The sequence below is a fragment of the Cervus canadensis genome, chromosome 13 (genome assembly GCF_019320065.1).
Source record: "Cervus canadensis isolate Bull #8, Minnesota chromosome 13, ASM1932006v1, whole genome shotgun sequence".
NCBI classification, from domain to species: Eukaryota; Metazoa; Chordata; class Mammalia; order Artiodactyla; family Cervidae; genus Cervus; species Cervus canadensis.
The window spans coordinates 75,607,222-75,620,735 of NC_057398.1; positions in this window are offsets into that span (position 1 = coordinate 75,607,222).

Here is a 13,514-nt window from a genome sequence, read left to right on the forward strand (position 1 = left end):
ACAGGGCATCAACAACATACAACTTTTCACTCAACTCTCACAGTCACCCTGAGAGATTTAAGGTTGTTGACTTAAGATATAGTCAAACCTAACAGTTGAGAGTTATATTTTATTCAGTGGGAATTTTTAGAAGCTCAAGCCTGGGAGACAGCCTTTCAAGTAACCCTGAGAGAACCTCTCTGAGGCAGTAGGGGTAGGGGAGGAGTCAGGTTATACGAAGTTTGCAACAAAGGGCAGGTACTCTGAACATCAGAAGATTATTGTTAATTATGGAAAACCAGATATCTCAAGTTAAGGAATTTAGAACTTTTCTATCCTGGGATGATGCAAGAGTCTGGCTCACTGAAATCATTCCTTCCATATACATTTCAGCTCTCTGGGGCCAGTATCCTGCTATTATTTTTCACATCCTTAGTTCCTTGCTCCCTATAGGGAGTGGGGGCAGCCTCGTGGCTGCCAGATAACAGGCATTGATCTTCCTGTGTGCCCTTGGGGCTCAGAAAATCACATATGGATGGCTAGAATTGCTGATGACTATGATATCCTTGTTTATGGCAGGAAATACTACATTTCTCAAGGTTTGGTGAATCCATTTTATAGATGTGGAAACCGAAGACTAGAGAGATTAAAAATGACTATATTATGATCTCTTGACAAATAAGTGGAAAAGCCAAGGATGAACCTCTATATTCTGATTCTTAAGCCAAGACTCTTTAAGTTTGTTTGTTGTGAAATTTAACAATATACATAAAGATGCACAAAACACAAGTGTATAGCTCAAGGTCAGCAATATCCACATAACCATTAAGTAGGTCAAGGAATTGCCAGGTCCCAGAAATCCTCTGCCAATCACTCCTCCTTCCTTCCACCCAAGGTAGTCACTGCCCCTCTCCAGGCCAGTGCTCTCTGTTCCATTCTGACTTTTGCATCATTAAGAATCAACAGAAAACACAGGAAAAGACAGAAACCTATGTAAGTCCTCTCAACTTTTTCCCCAAGGCCCAGGAGTTCCCTGACACCAGGACAGTCTAAGGCTTTTCCCCATCCTAGTCTTTAGGTGAAAAGCAAAAACAAAACTCCCAACTGGCCTTGACATTTCAGAACCACAAAATCTGGGAGTGGTTGCCACTTTTTGAAAGCAGTCAAACCACAGACTTAACAGAGAGAGGGAGGGGGGAAGGCAGAGGACAGGCTCAAGAGCTGTGATCATAGACAAGTTAAAGAAACAAAACATAATTAGCCTCCAATTAAAATAAATAAATTAATTTTTAAAAAAGCAAAACAAAAATTACAAAGTCCCCCAGAACCCTCTAACTGGCACTGCTCTCTCCCCATCCCATCAGAGATGCCTCTGCTATACTTGCAGAGGTTAGCTAGATCCACTGGATTTCAACCTAATCTTACTTGGAGTCAGGGGTGAATCACATGGATTCTTGAACCTTTCCTGCCTGAGTTCATGACACCTCTCTTCTCCAGAAGTCTGTGCTCTGCTTCTTGGTATCATCGGGCAGGGCAGGATATGAGGAGAGTAAGAGAATGGGGGCTGATCAGAAAGCTCCAGCCAAGAATTTGTACTGTCCTTCCCTTTCCTGACTTCTGGAAATTCACTTAACGTTTCTGGGCTGCAGATCCAGTCTTCTGATGTGAGAGCACCGGTCAAGTCCCTTTGGGGAGTTAATGTTGATGCAGACATGAAATGCTCAAGCAGGTTCCCAAATGAGGAGGGACAGGCAGAGGGATTCTCTGTGTGGGGTGAGCCTCTGGGTCACCCGCACACCCCCTCCCCGATCTGTGGAGGTCCATTGTAACTATTTCTGCAGAGGGACTGAAGGCAGGAACACCAGGGGCTCTGGAGGGACCCAGGGGCTCAGGGGAAGCCGCAGCACAGTGGCTGTCAGCGACACTTGGTGAGGCCCCCTCCCTGCCATCAGGCCGCTGCTGCAGAGCTGAGGCCCTGGCGGAGGCAGGACAGCGTGAAGGGCTGGGAGCGCAGGGTGGCGGCCTCCCTGCTCAGGGCTCCTGTCTCTTTCCTTGGCCCAGGGCAGGGCAGGCCCCTGAGCCCAAGCGGAAATTCACACTATTAGATTTCCCCCCCCTAGGGAAAAGCCATGGCTTGAGTTCCTGAAATCTGTTTGAAAAAGACTGGCTCTGTGGTCTAAAATTGGAAGCCCTGGGTTTACTTAAAATCCTGTGATATATAGGGAGCTTGAGCCAGTCGCTTGAACTCTCTGAGCCTCAGTTTCTGCATCTCATAATAATAATAATATTTTAAATTTATTGAGCACTTAGTATGTGCTAGATAATGACCTAAATGCTTAATATGCAGTCTCTCTGATATCTGCGCTGTCCACCTCACAGGGGAGTATCAAATAAAAAATATACTTCCTCAAAAAGTTAGGCATAGAATTGTGTTTACCATATTGTTGCAGGAAGGGGGGCCCCTTCCAGGGCCTGGAACTGGGCTCTTGTCTAACACTCAGAAATGAATTGTCCGAAGAGACACATGTGCTGACAAAGCAAGAGACTTTATTGGAAAAGGCACCTGGGTGGAGCGCAGGAGGGCAAGGGAACCCAGGAGGACTGCTCTGCCACGTGGCTCGCAGTCTTGGGTTTTATGGTGATGGGATTAGTTTCTGGGTTGTCCTTAGCCAATCATTTTGACTCAGAGTCCTTCCTGGTGGTGTGCATCTTGTTTAGCCAAGATGGAAGCCAGAGAGAAGGATTCTGGGAGGTGGTCGGACAGGTGGTGTCTCCTTTGGACCTTTCCCGAACTCTTCTGGTTCGTGGTGGCTTATTAGTTCCATGTTCCTTACCAGGACCTCCTGTCATAAAATAACTCATGCAAATGGTTACTATGGTGCCTGGCCAGGGTGGGCAGTTTCAGTGTGTTTCCCCTGACAACTCCCCTCTGAGAGACTTCATACTCAAGATACTTCTTGGGAATTGGGGTTGAGGTCTCTTTCTCCTGTAACTTCTTCCTGCTGTGCATGGGCATAGGCCTGCCTAGCAGAGCAGAAGTCTCTCTCTACCTAGTCTAAGTCAAGGTATTTTTTGCCTTGACTGAAACCAGCATTCACCCTTGTAATAGTAGAACTTTAGTTTGAAACTGTTGACTCCTCTCAGAGAGGAAATAGACAGGGGCCAAACAGGAGACCTAACAGGATGATCATCATTGGTCCCCAGAAACAGGAGGCAACATTTGGGGTGATGGCTGCAGGGTCTGTGACTTTTTTTTTTTTTTTTGATTGGTTGGTGGTGAAGCAAGAGGGCTGTGCTCCAGGAATCTTGTGTTTAGTCTGAAGTTACCATCTTCCACCTGGGTGGGCACTCCAGTTCTGTAGAAGAACTCAAAGACATTGTTATACATATTTATTTGAGTAGGAACCAGGACCCTGTCTCAAGGCTGTACCACCATTTAATTGTTTCTCCTCTGTTTCTGTATCCCCTCCCTTCCCTGATTAGCAATTGTTTGAATCCACCCTTTGGAACTCAGGAAAGGTCAAGGAGCTGAATGAAGCCCATATCCTACAGACAAGAAATGGAGAACACAGAACAGATCTGTACTCCAGAGCCCCACAGAGTCCTGCTCAGTTTTAATTTGGGGGATTGGGCAACTATGACTGTGATAACTTCCTGTGAAAATGGGGCATAGGACTGCCTCAGATTGGAGAATAGACACTGAATTGGAAGTGTTCCTGAGTTCCAAGACCTAGATCTGAGCCTTGTATGATTAGAATCTCAATCCCTTGGTCTGCCATTTTGTTGTAACAGACCCAATTAGAAGTAGCTGGAGGAGGGATAACTGGAATTTTAATAGACAAAATAAATCTCATTTCTTTTTAGAAGAATAGGCCTGAAACCCAGTCTGGACCTGGCACCTTGGGGAGACTTGTAGCCAGGTAGCCAGTTGCCTAGTTTTATAAAAAGTAAGGTTGCAGTTACTAGCTTCCAGCAGACATTGTTTTGAGAATGGTGGCATCTAAGACTGCCATGACCCAGAAAACTCAAGTGTTTAGCAATACAATGTCTAATCTAAAATTACACCCATAGTATCACCTAGTTATTTCCCAGGATGTCTGAACCATAGCTATTCTATTTTGACTTTTAATTGTAAAATTTTCCTTAATAACCAAAGCAGATGTCACCATTAATGACATCAGTGTTTCTCTAGGTATGAGAAGATGCAAGAATTGGAACTCATAAAATCTTCTCCTGAAGAGATCTAACTATCTGAAGCCCTGTTCTGCCAGTTTTTCCCAGAGCACAGAGTGCCTCATTCCTGATTTTCACCCTGAACTCCTTTCAGGGGCATTGAAAGTCAGCAGTTGCTGTGGCCATGATTTAATCTTTGTAGACATAGATGGCAAGTGCCAGTTTTCAGTTGGCAGAGCCCCTTTTTGCTCATAAACTTGACCATGATTTTGAGGGGGGCATTTCATGACCATTTTATCCCCTGGTGCTGAGAGTGTCCATTCTGAGGTTTGGCAAAGATTTTGCTGATAAGGCACTCAATGTGCTGTGACTGGACTAGGCCATAAAATAGTATCCAAAATTCTCTGGACCACCTGTCTTACTAGCCTCTTGGTCCAGGAAAAAATTCCCTCTTGTTGCTTCTTTCCATATGTAGAGTTACACTGTTACCATCATCAATCTCATATGGAACCATATATTATTCTATCAGAGGCCTCAACGCACATTTGGCAGTGTTCAGTTGAGTTCAGTTCAGTCGCTCAGTCGTGTCTGACTCTTTGCGACCCCATGAATCACAGCACGCCAGGCCTCCCTGTCCATCACCAACTCCCGGAGTTTACTCATACTCATGTCCATTGAGTCAGTGATGCCATCCAGCCATCTCATCCTCTGTCGTCCCCTTCTCCTCCTGCCCCCAATCCCTCCAAGCACCAGGGTCTTTTCCAATGAATCAACTCTCCGCATGAGGTGGCCAAAATATTGGAGTTTCAGCTTCAACATCAGTTCTTCCAATGAACACCCAGGACTGATCTCCTTCAGGATGGACTGATTGGATCTCCTTGCAGTCCAAGGGACTCTCAAGAGTCTTCTCCAACACCACAGTTCAAAAGCATCAATTCTTCGGTACTCAGCTTTCTTCACTGCCCAACTCTCACATCCATACATGACTACTGGAAAAACCATAGCCTTGACTAGATGGACCTTTGTTGGCAAAGTAATGTCTCTGCTTTTTAATATACTATCTAGGTTGGTCATAATTTTCCTTCCAAGGAGTAAGCGTCTTTCAATTTCACGGCTGCAATCACCATCTGCAGTGATTTTGGAGCCCAGAAAAATAAAGTCAGCCACTGTTTCCCCATCTATTTGCCATGAAGTGATGGGATCCAGATGCCATGATCTTAGTTTTCTGAATGTTAAGCTTTAAGCCAACTTTTTCACTCTCCTCTTTCACTTTCATCAAGAGGCCCTTAGTTCTCCTTCACTTTCTGCCATAACGGTGGTGTCATTTGCATATCTGAGGTTATTGATATTTCTCCCAGCAATCTTGATTCCAGCTTGTGCTTCATCCAGCCCGGCGTTTCTCATGATGTATTCTGCATATAAGTTAAATAATCAGGGTGACAATATACAGCCTTGACATACTCCTTTTTCTATTTGGAACCAGTCTGTTGTTCCATGTCCAGTTCTAACTGTTGCTTCTTGACCTGCATACAGGTTTCTCAAGAGGCAGGTCAGGTGGTCCGGTATTCCCATCTCTTTCAGAATTTCCAGTTTATTGTGATCCACACAGTCAAAGGCTTTGGCGTAGTCAATAAAGCAGAAATAGATGTTTTTCTGGAACTTTCTTGCTTTTTCAATGATCCAGGGGTTGTTGGCAATTTGATCTCTGGTTCTTCTGCCTTTTCTAAAACCAGCTTGAACATCTGGAAGTTCATGGTTCACGTATTGCTGATGCCTGGGTTGGAGAATTTTAAGCATTATTTCACTAGCGTGTGCAGTAGTTTGAGCATTCTTTGGCCTTTCCTTTCTTTGAGATTGGAATGAAAACTGACCTTTTTCAGTCCTGCAGCCACTGCTGAGTTTTCCAAATTTGCTGGCATATTGAGTGCAGCACTTTCACAGCATCATCTTTCAGGAGTTGAAATGGCTCTACCGGAATTCCATCATCTCCACTAGCTTTATTTATAGTGATGCTTCCTAAAGCCCACTTGACTTCACATTCTAGGATGTCTGGCTCTAGGTGAGTGATCACACCATCATGATTATCTGGGTTTTGAAGATCTTTTTTGTACAGTTCTTCTGGGCATTCTTGCCACCTATTCTTAATATCTTCTGCTTCTGTTAGGTCCATACCATTTCTGTCCTTTATTGAGCCATCTTTGCATGAAATGTTCCCTTGGTATCTCTAATTACTTGAAGAGATTTCTAGTCTTTCCCATTGTATTGTTTTCCTCTATTTCTTTGCATTGATCGCTGAGGAAGGCTTTCTTATCTCTCCTTGCTATTCTTTGGAACTCTACATTCAAATGGGTATATCTTTCCTTTTCTCCTTTGCTTTTTGCTTCCCTTCTTTTCACAGCTATTAGTAAGGCCTCCTCAGACAGCCATTTTGCTTTTTTGCATTTCTTTTTCTTGGGGATGGTCTTGATTCCTGTCTCCTGTAAAATGTCACGAACCTCTGTCCATATTTCACCAGGCACTCTGTCTATCAGATCTAGTCCCTTAAATCTATTTCTCACTTCCACTGTATAGTCATAAGGGATTTGATTTAGGTCATACCTGAATGGTGTAGTGGTTTTCTCCACTTTCTTCAATTTCAGTCTGAATTTGGCAATAAGGAATTCATGATCTGAACCACAGTCAGCTCCCAGTCTTGTTTTTGCTGACTGTATAGAGCTTCTCCATCTTTGGCTGCAATGAATATAATCAATCTGATTTCAGTGTCGATCATCTGGTGATGTCCACGTGGTCGACCAACTGGTGATATCCAGGTTGGAGACAGTCCCTTAAATTATGTCTTTTTCCAGTCCTGGTTGCACATCCTGAGGCATCTGATTTTCATCCAAAGATACATTATTGAGATAAACTTCAGAAACAAACTTAGGGTGTTCTTTAAGAATACAATTAAATTTTACATTAATATCACATAACAGCAAAGAACTATCCAAGAAATTAGTCTTACTAGATGCAGACCTCCATTAACAAACTGGGATTTAACACTTATTGAAACATCTTTTTCTCCCTAAAATTACCCTCATTTTCATCAAATAAAACCAAATTAAGGCTAGTTTGTTTGCAAAATAGGTCTGTTCTCACTAATTTTGTTCTGATGATTTATATAACCATAATTGATCTCAGTCATTTTATTTTGCATTTATAGTCTCAGACTGAACTTTTAAAATAAAACAGGGCTGGGAAACTCACACCTAAGGCTTATCACAGATTTTGTCTAACAAATCTAGGTGAATTCTTCCTTTTTTAAGGTCTGAAAAATTCCTTGAGATTTTTGTACCTGTTAGTGAGATAACCTTCCTAACTCATTTGATAAACTTACTGGAAACCTAAGAGTTTCAAATTTCTGGAGGAGTCAGATAGAGAGAAAATATAATTGCTTTGTTTATAACATGTAGTTTTATCAAACTATTGTCATAATTAGTTTGAGAGGAAGGTTTTCCCTACTCCCAGAAAACACAAGTTTCAAATCTGTACTTTTTCAGATAGAAACCATAAAAGTTATAAGCATATTATCTGGTTCATTCAATCCTTTGTTAACTTTTGTGAAGTCATCAGGTTTTTCATTAGAATATCAGGATATATCAGAATGTTAAGAGCTCCATATAATTTCTAAGATGTCTATATTAGTAATATTTACAATACATTATAACATGAGAGGATTTATTACTCATTTGATAATATTTTTCATGTAATTTAACCAATCAAATAATACAGTTTAATATCTCTCTTTGGGATATTTCAGGGGCCCTTTGAAGCACCCCAAAGTTGGTTAGAGGTCAAAGGAACTTCAAAAGAATTCGATTTAGAAAGTTTTGTCAAAAAATCAATTAAAAGGATTTAGAACATTTGGTCAGATTTAGTCAATGTTGATGGGTGTATCATTTAGCTTGTTGATATGTCACGATGCACGATGTACGTATATGCTGAGGTCAAGGTCTAGTGAAAGTTGACTCTGCCATCTTGGACCTAACCAGTTTTGGCTCTAACCAGTTTTCCTATGGCTGTGTCATTCCTAACAAAATCCATTTATCTAACTAATTGTAATCCAGTTTTTAAAAAATCCTGATCATGCATAACTCTTTTTAGTATTTTTTCATAATTTCTTTTACCGAAAGCACACTTCCTACTTTCCTTCAGCAACCAAGAACTAACTTAGCATTTTATGGATTGGTGAGCATAAACACCAGTGATAATTTCTTTTCTTTTCTTTTTTTTTTAACCAGTGATAATTTCTAAAACCCTTGTTTTCTTAAAACATTTTAGGATGGCACCAAACATTATTCATTTATAGTCCCAAATCTGTTTAGTTTTTCTGTAAAAGGAAATCAGTGTTTAGTAGTAAATGTTTCAAAATCTTATTTTATTTGGAAATGACCTAATTATTCAATAGATTTCCAATACTTAACTTAGCACAACCCTTAGAAATTCATGTTACCCCAATCTGGAGAGACTATTTTAGACAGATATTCCTAAAGCATAATTATTCATAATAGAGCTTATCTAAAAGCTCATATCTCATTTACATTTTTTTAGAAGTTTCTTCACTAGAGGTAATGTCCTTGTTGATAAACTTGTAACAGATATGATAATAATTAACTTATATTAAACCTAGGTATAATGAAAATATTCTACTTAATGTTAATTACTCTAGGACATGTCTATATTAAATAGGTCAACAAACAAACATTAATATCAGGTATTTAATACTGAATATTTACCAGTTTACATGAACCTGGAATTTATTGTTTACTTTAGAATTATTTGATTTGTAAGTGCTTACCTTACTTCAAGCTGATTAAATAGAGCTCATTTACAAATTAACCTCAAAAATATTATCCAGAGACAAAGACATACCAAGACATATTTAGACAGACACAGTGCAAGATCTAGCTTTATTTTCTAAGTTTAGTCATGAATTAGATATTATAATATAAAATTTACTAGTTTATAAAAACAAGTTGGAATAAATAAAAATTTTAAAGGCTTTTTTCCATTTTCCCTCAGTCTCAGGAGTTAGAGATGGTCTAGATAAGTGTTCCTGAGAGCCCTGGTCTCAAGGCACAGGGAAAGAAAATCAAGTTCTTAGAAAATGGTGGCACGTCTAAAACAAATGGTGGCCAGACAAAGCAAAATGGCCGTCACGAATCACAACACAGAACACAGAGTTAAAACACACACCTACGTACCTGGCAGTCCTCATCAGACACTCTTTTACATACAAGGTTACAGCCTCTCAGAAAACCTCCTATAGGACACAGAACTTTGGATCCAAGTACTAACAGACTAAAGGAAAATATCTCAGATCTTCAAAGATTTCAAAGGGAGGAAAGGAAGCCAGGTTGAAAGAAGAAGGGGGAGGAGGTGGGAGAGGGGGGCAAAAGGGGTGGCCTTACAGACGTCTCCTGCCACCTGCAGATTCCCAGGCATTATAGGACTTTACCCTGGGCCTCCAGAGAAGGAAGGACTGGAACTCAGCCCTACCAGAAACCAGACCAGAACAGAATCAGAATTCAAACTAGAAACCAGACCAGAACAGAACCAGAATTCAAGTTCTCTGCCAAGAGGAGGTGATCAGTCTCCAATCTTCAGCTCAGGCTGAGGCCCTTCAACCAGAGTCCTGCGTCCAGGACCAGGGGACTAGAAAAACAGGGAAGGATAGGAACGGCTAAGGAGAGGAAAGAGAGAGGGAAGAAGAGAAGTCAATAAAGTCTCTTGTTCCTTACCGGTAGGGGCACTCTGGCCAGTTGTTCATGTCAGGAGGAGATCAGGGACAAAAGGGTCCCAGTTGCGGCCACTGGGTCTGGTCCATTGGCAGGCAAGCTGGCCCTTGAGTACCCCAAGTGGTCAGGATGTCAGTCTCAGCAAAGAAGAGTCCTGCCAGAATCGCCATTTGTTGCAGAAAGGGGGACCCCTTCCAGGGCCCGAAACTGGGCTCTTGTCTAACACTCAGAAATGAGTTGTCCGAGGAGACACACGTGCTGACAAAGCAAGAGACTTTATTGGGAAAGGCACCTGGGTGGAGCGCAGTAGGCAAGGGAACCCAGGAGGACTGCTCTGCCACGTGGCTCGCAGTCTTGGGTTTTATGGTGATGGGATTAGTTTCCGGGTTGTCTTTAGCCAATCATTCTGACTCAGAGTCCTTCCTGGTGGTACACGTCTTGTTCAGCCAAGATGGAAGCCAGAGAGAAGGATTCTGGGAGGTGGTCGGACAGGTGGTGTCTCCTTTGGACCTTTCCCGAACTCTTCTGGTTGGCGGTGGCTTATTAGTTCCATGTGCCTTACCAGGACCTCCTGTCATAAAACAACTCATGGAAATGGTTATCTGGCCAGGGTGGGCAGTTTCAATCAGTGTGCTTCCCCTAAACAATATGATCCAGCTATCCACTGCTAGGTATATTCCCCAAAGAACTGAAAACAGGTACTCAAACAAATAATTGTTCACAAACATTCATAGCAACACTATCCACAATAGCTAAAAGGTTGTTACAACCCAAATGTTTATCAGTGGATGAATGGATAAACAAATTGTAGTATATACATACAAGGGATTATTATTCAGACATAAAAAGCAGTGGAGTCCTGATAGATGCTACAACTTTGGATGAAACTTGAAGACATTGTACTAAGTGAAAGAGGGCAAAGAATCACACATTGTATGATTTTTTTTTATATGAAAAATTCAGAATAGGCAAATCCATAGAGATAGAAACCAGATTTTTGGTTGCCAGGGACTGAAGGGGAAGAAAGAATAGGGAGTGATTGCTTAATGTGTGAAGGGTATTCTTCAGGAGTGACAAAAATCTTTTGAAATCAGAAAAATCTTTTGAAATTAGCTTCATAACGTTGCAAATGCACTAGATGACACTGCATTGCACATGTAAATGGCTAATTGTATTTTTATTTCAATAAAATATGTACATATTTATGGAAGTCTGGCAGTGTGTGAAGCCTTTGGTGTTTATGACCACTGACTTACTTTCTCCTCTAAAATGAGAAGAGATGAGGGCAGCTTGCCTTAACTCTCCTCTAAAGCATATTGCAACCACACTCCACTACATATGGTTCAGTTCAGCCTCGCAGGTCAGTGTTGCTGCCAGACTCTGTGGGCATATGTTATCATGCATGCACTGATGTGCCCACAGGTGGTGGGGCTCTGAGGAAAACACAGTTCCTGCCTGGAGCACCCATCCCTCCGCAGCAAGCAAATATGTCCTAATTTACCCCTCTCAGGTGGAGAATTGTCAGCGAATCCAATGAGTTCCTATTTTCATTGAGCTCTTCACACATAGCAGTGCCCAATAAAGGCAAGAGAGACTCCAGAGGCAATAGCCAGAGGGAGACTGTGGGCAGCTGAAGGCAATGTGCAGGCGGGGTTTGCTTTTCGCTGATGAATAACACACCACACTCCTCTGAGGCCATCCCCAAGCACGTAAACGGTGCTGCTTTCCTTCGGGAGGGCCCCTGTAGAGGCAGGGGCCAGCAGGGACCCTGAGCCTGTAGGGTTGGATGTGCACCGTGTTGAAGGAGTATGGCCAGATTGCTGCTGCTCCAGGAACTCCGGGTTGGTACCCAAGCCTTGTGTGCTGTTAGGGCTGGCCCTTAGGCCTGGGCTTATTACTCTGTGTGAAGATCCCAGGAGGGCTGGGTGGGTAGGACAGTGTGTGTGAGGTGGTGAGAGAACATTCTTGGGTGCTGGGTCCTCAGCAGGAAGGCTGCTTGCTTAGCCTCCCAAACAGGAGGGCCTCCAGCTCTCCTCATCCACCCATGCCCGGGGATGCAGAGGTCCAGCAGGAGCATGATCACCAACCTCTAGAGGAGCCGCCTGTCTGCCCTTGAGGCCATATCCCTAATGACCTCAGGTGAGTGGAGCCAGGTGACCTCCCTGAATCCCAGAGCTTAAAGTGGAAGTGACTTCATGCTGCTGGGCTCCTTTGCATTGGTTGGCGGGTTGGAGGGGCAGTTACTACGTGAGCTGCCAGAGGTCCTGCCAGGAGCACTCAAGGCTCTCTCTACCTGGTGGCCTGTCTCACCCAACCGCCGGAAGCCGGAAGTCTTAGGTAACGGTTCCTGGCTGTTTCCTTGCATTTCCCCAGTCCTGAGATGTACTGGGCTTTAGGAGAAGCTGCTGGCAGCCCAGGACACAGACAGCAGTCTGCAGGAGGTTTTGCGGGAAGTCAGAGGGAGCCTGGACAGCCAGGCAAGCCATGTGCAGCGATCGCTCTCCCAGGGCACATGGACCTGCTCATACATAGGCATTCATGGGCATAAGAAGCAAGAGAGTGAGTAATGCAGAAGGGAGGAGGTTTGTCAGAAGTTGATCCTCTGTAGTTGGAGAGGCATCCAGCCAGCAAAGAAAGAAAGAATGGCAAAATCTGACTTTCCTTTACCTACAACCAGCTGGTGCTCTCTTCCTATCCCCCCGCTACGTTAAATTAGGAGAGGGCCTCATGCAGCGGAGGATAGGACACTAATTAAAGCATCACTTTGCACCTGAACCCCGGTCACTTTTTCCACTCACTTAAAATGCCTCCTGATGAAATCCGTACACAGTTCAGAGCCTCCATGGGGCTCCCAGCCCTGGGCTGCAGACATAGGTCTCTAAGAACAACAGTACGACTAAGCAAGAACACGTCTCAGCTACTAACCTTTCAAACCTTCCTTCCCTTCCAAGTAGCAGCACTTGTTCACATCAAATCCCACCAGCTGCTGACACTAGCTGCTCTGCTCCAGCGAACCCACAGCAGCCAACTGCAGACCGAAGCCTGACTGACTCTGGGCCCCCTCCTGCTCGTTTCCCAACCTCTGCCTCCTCTCCTCTCTTCCTTGTCCTGTCTGGCTCTCTCCCCTTCTGCTGAGGCAAGATGTTACTTCTGGCCCCTGGCAGCTCAGTGCACTTTCTCAAACCCTGACTGAACGAATATGCACGATGCCCCAGGCCCAAATGCAGAGTCAGAGGAGCTGTTCCTTCAGCAATGTCAGTACATACAAGGCCCCGAGTCAAAGAAAACTAGGCCAGAACACAGAAAAAGAAAGAGAAAGAGTCAAAGAGCCCCTTGACTTCTGCCCCCTTCAGGCGTAGTTCTCATGGAAGCCTGAAGAAGAAAGAGACGGGGAAGGAAGAAAAAGAGAAAGAAGCTGGGTGTCCTGCAGCAGGTCAGGGGGCTTCCCACAGCTCTGGACCCTGTGCTAGAGACCCTAGGAACTGATCTTCTGGAGTTGGGGCTTTCTAGAAGTTCCTTCTCCTTCTAGGAGAAGCCCTATATACCATTTACTTGTGTTTAAATCTCAGTTCACTTCTTTGAGGCTCA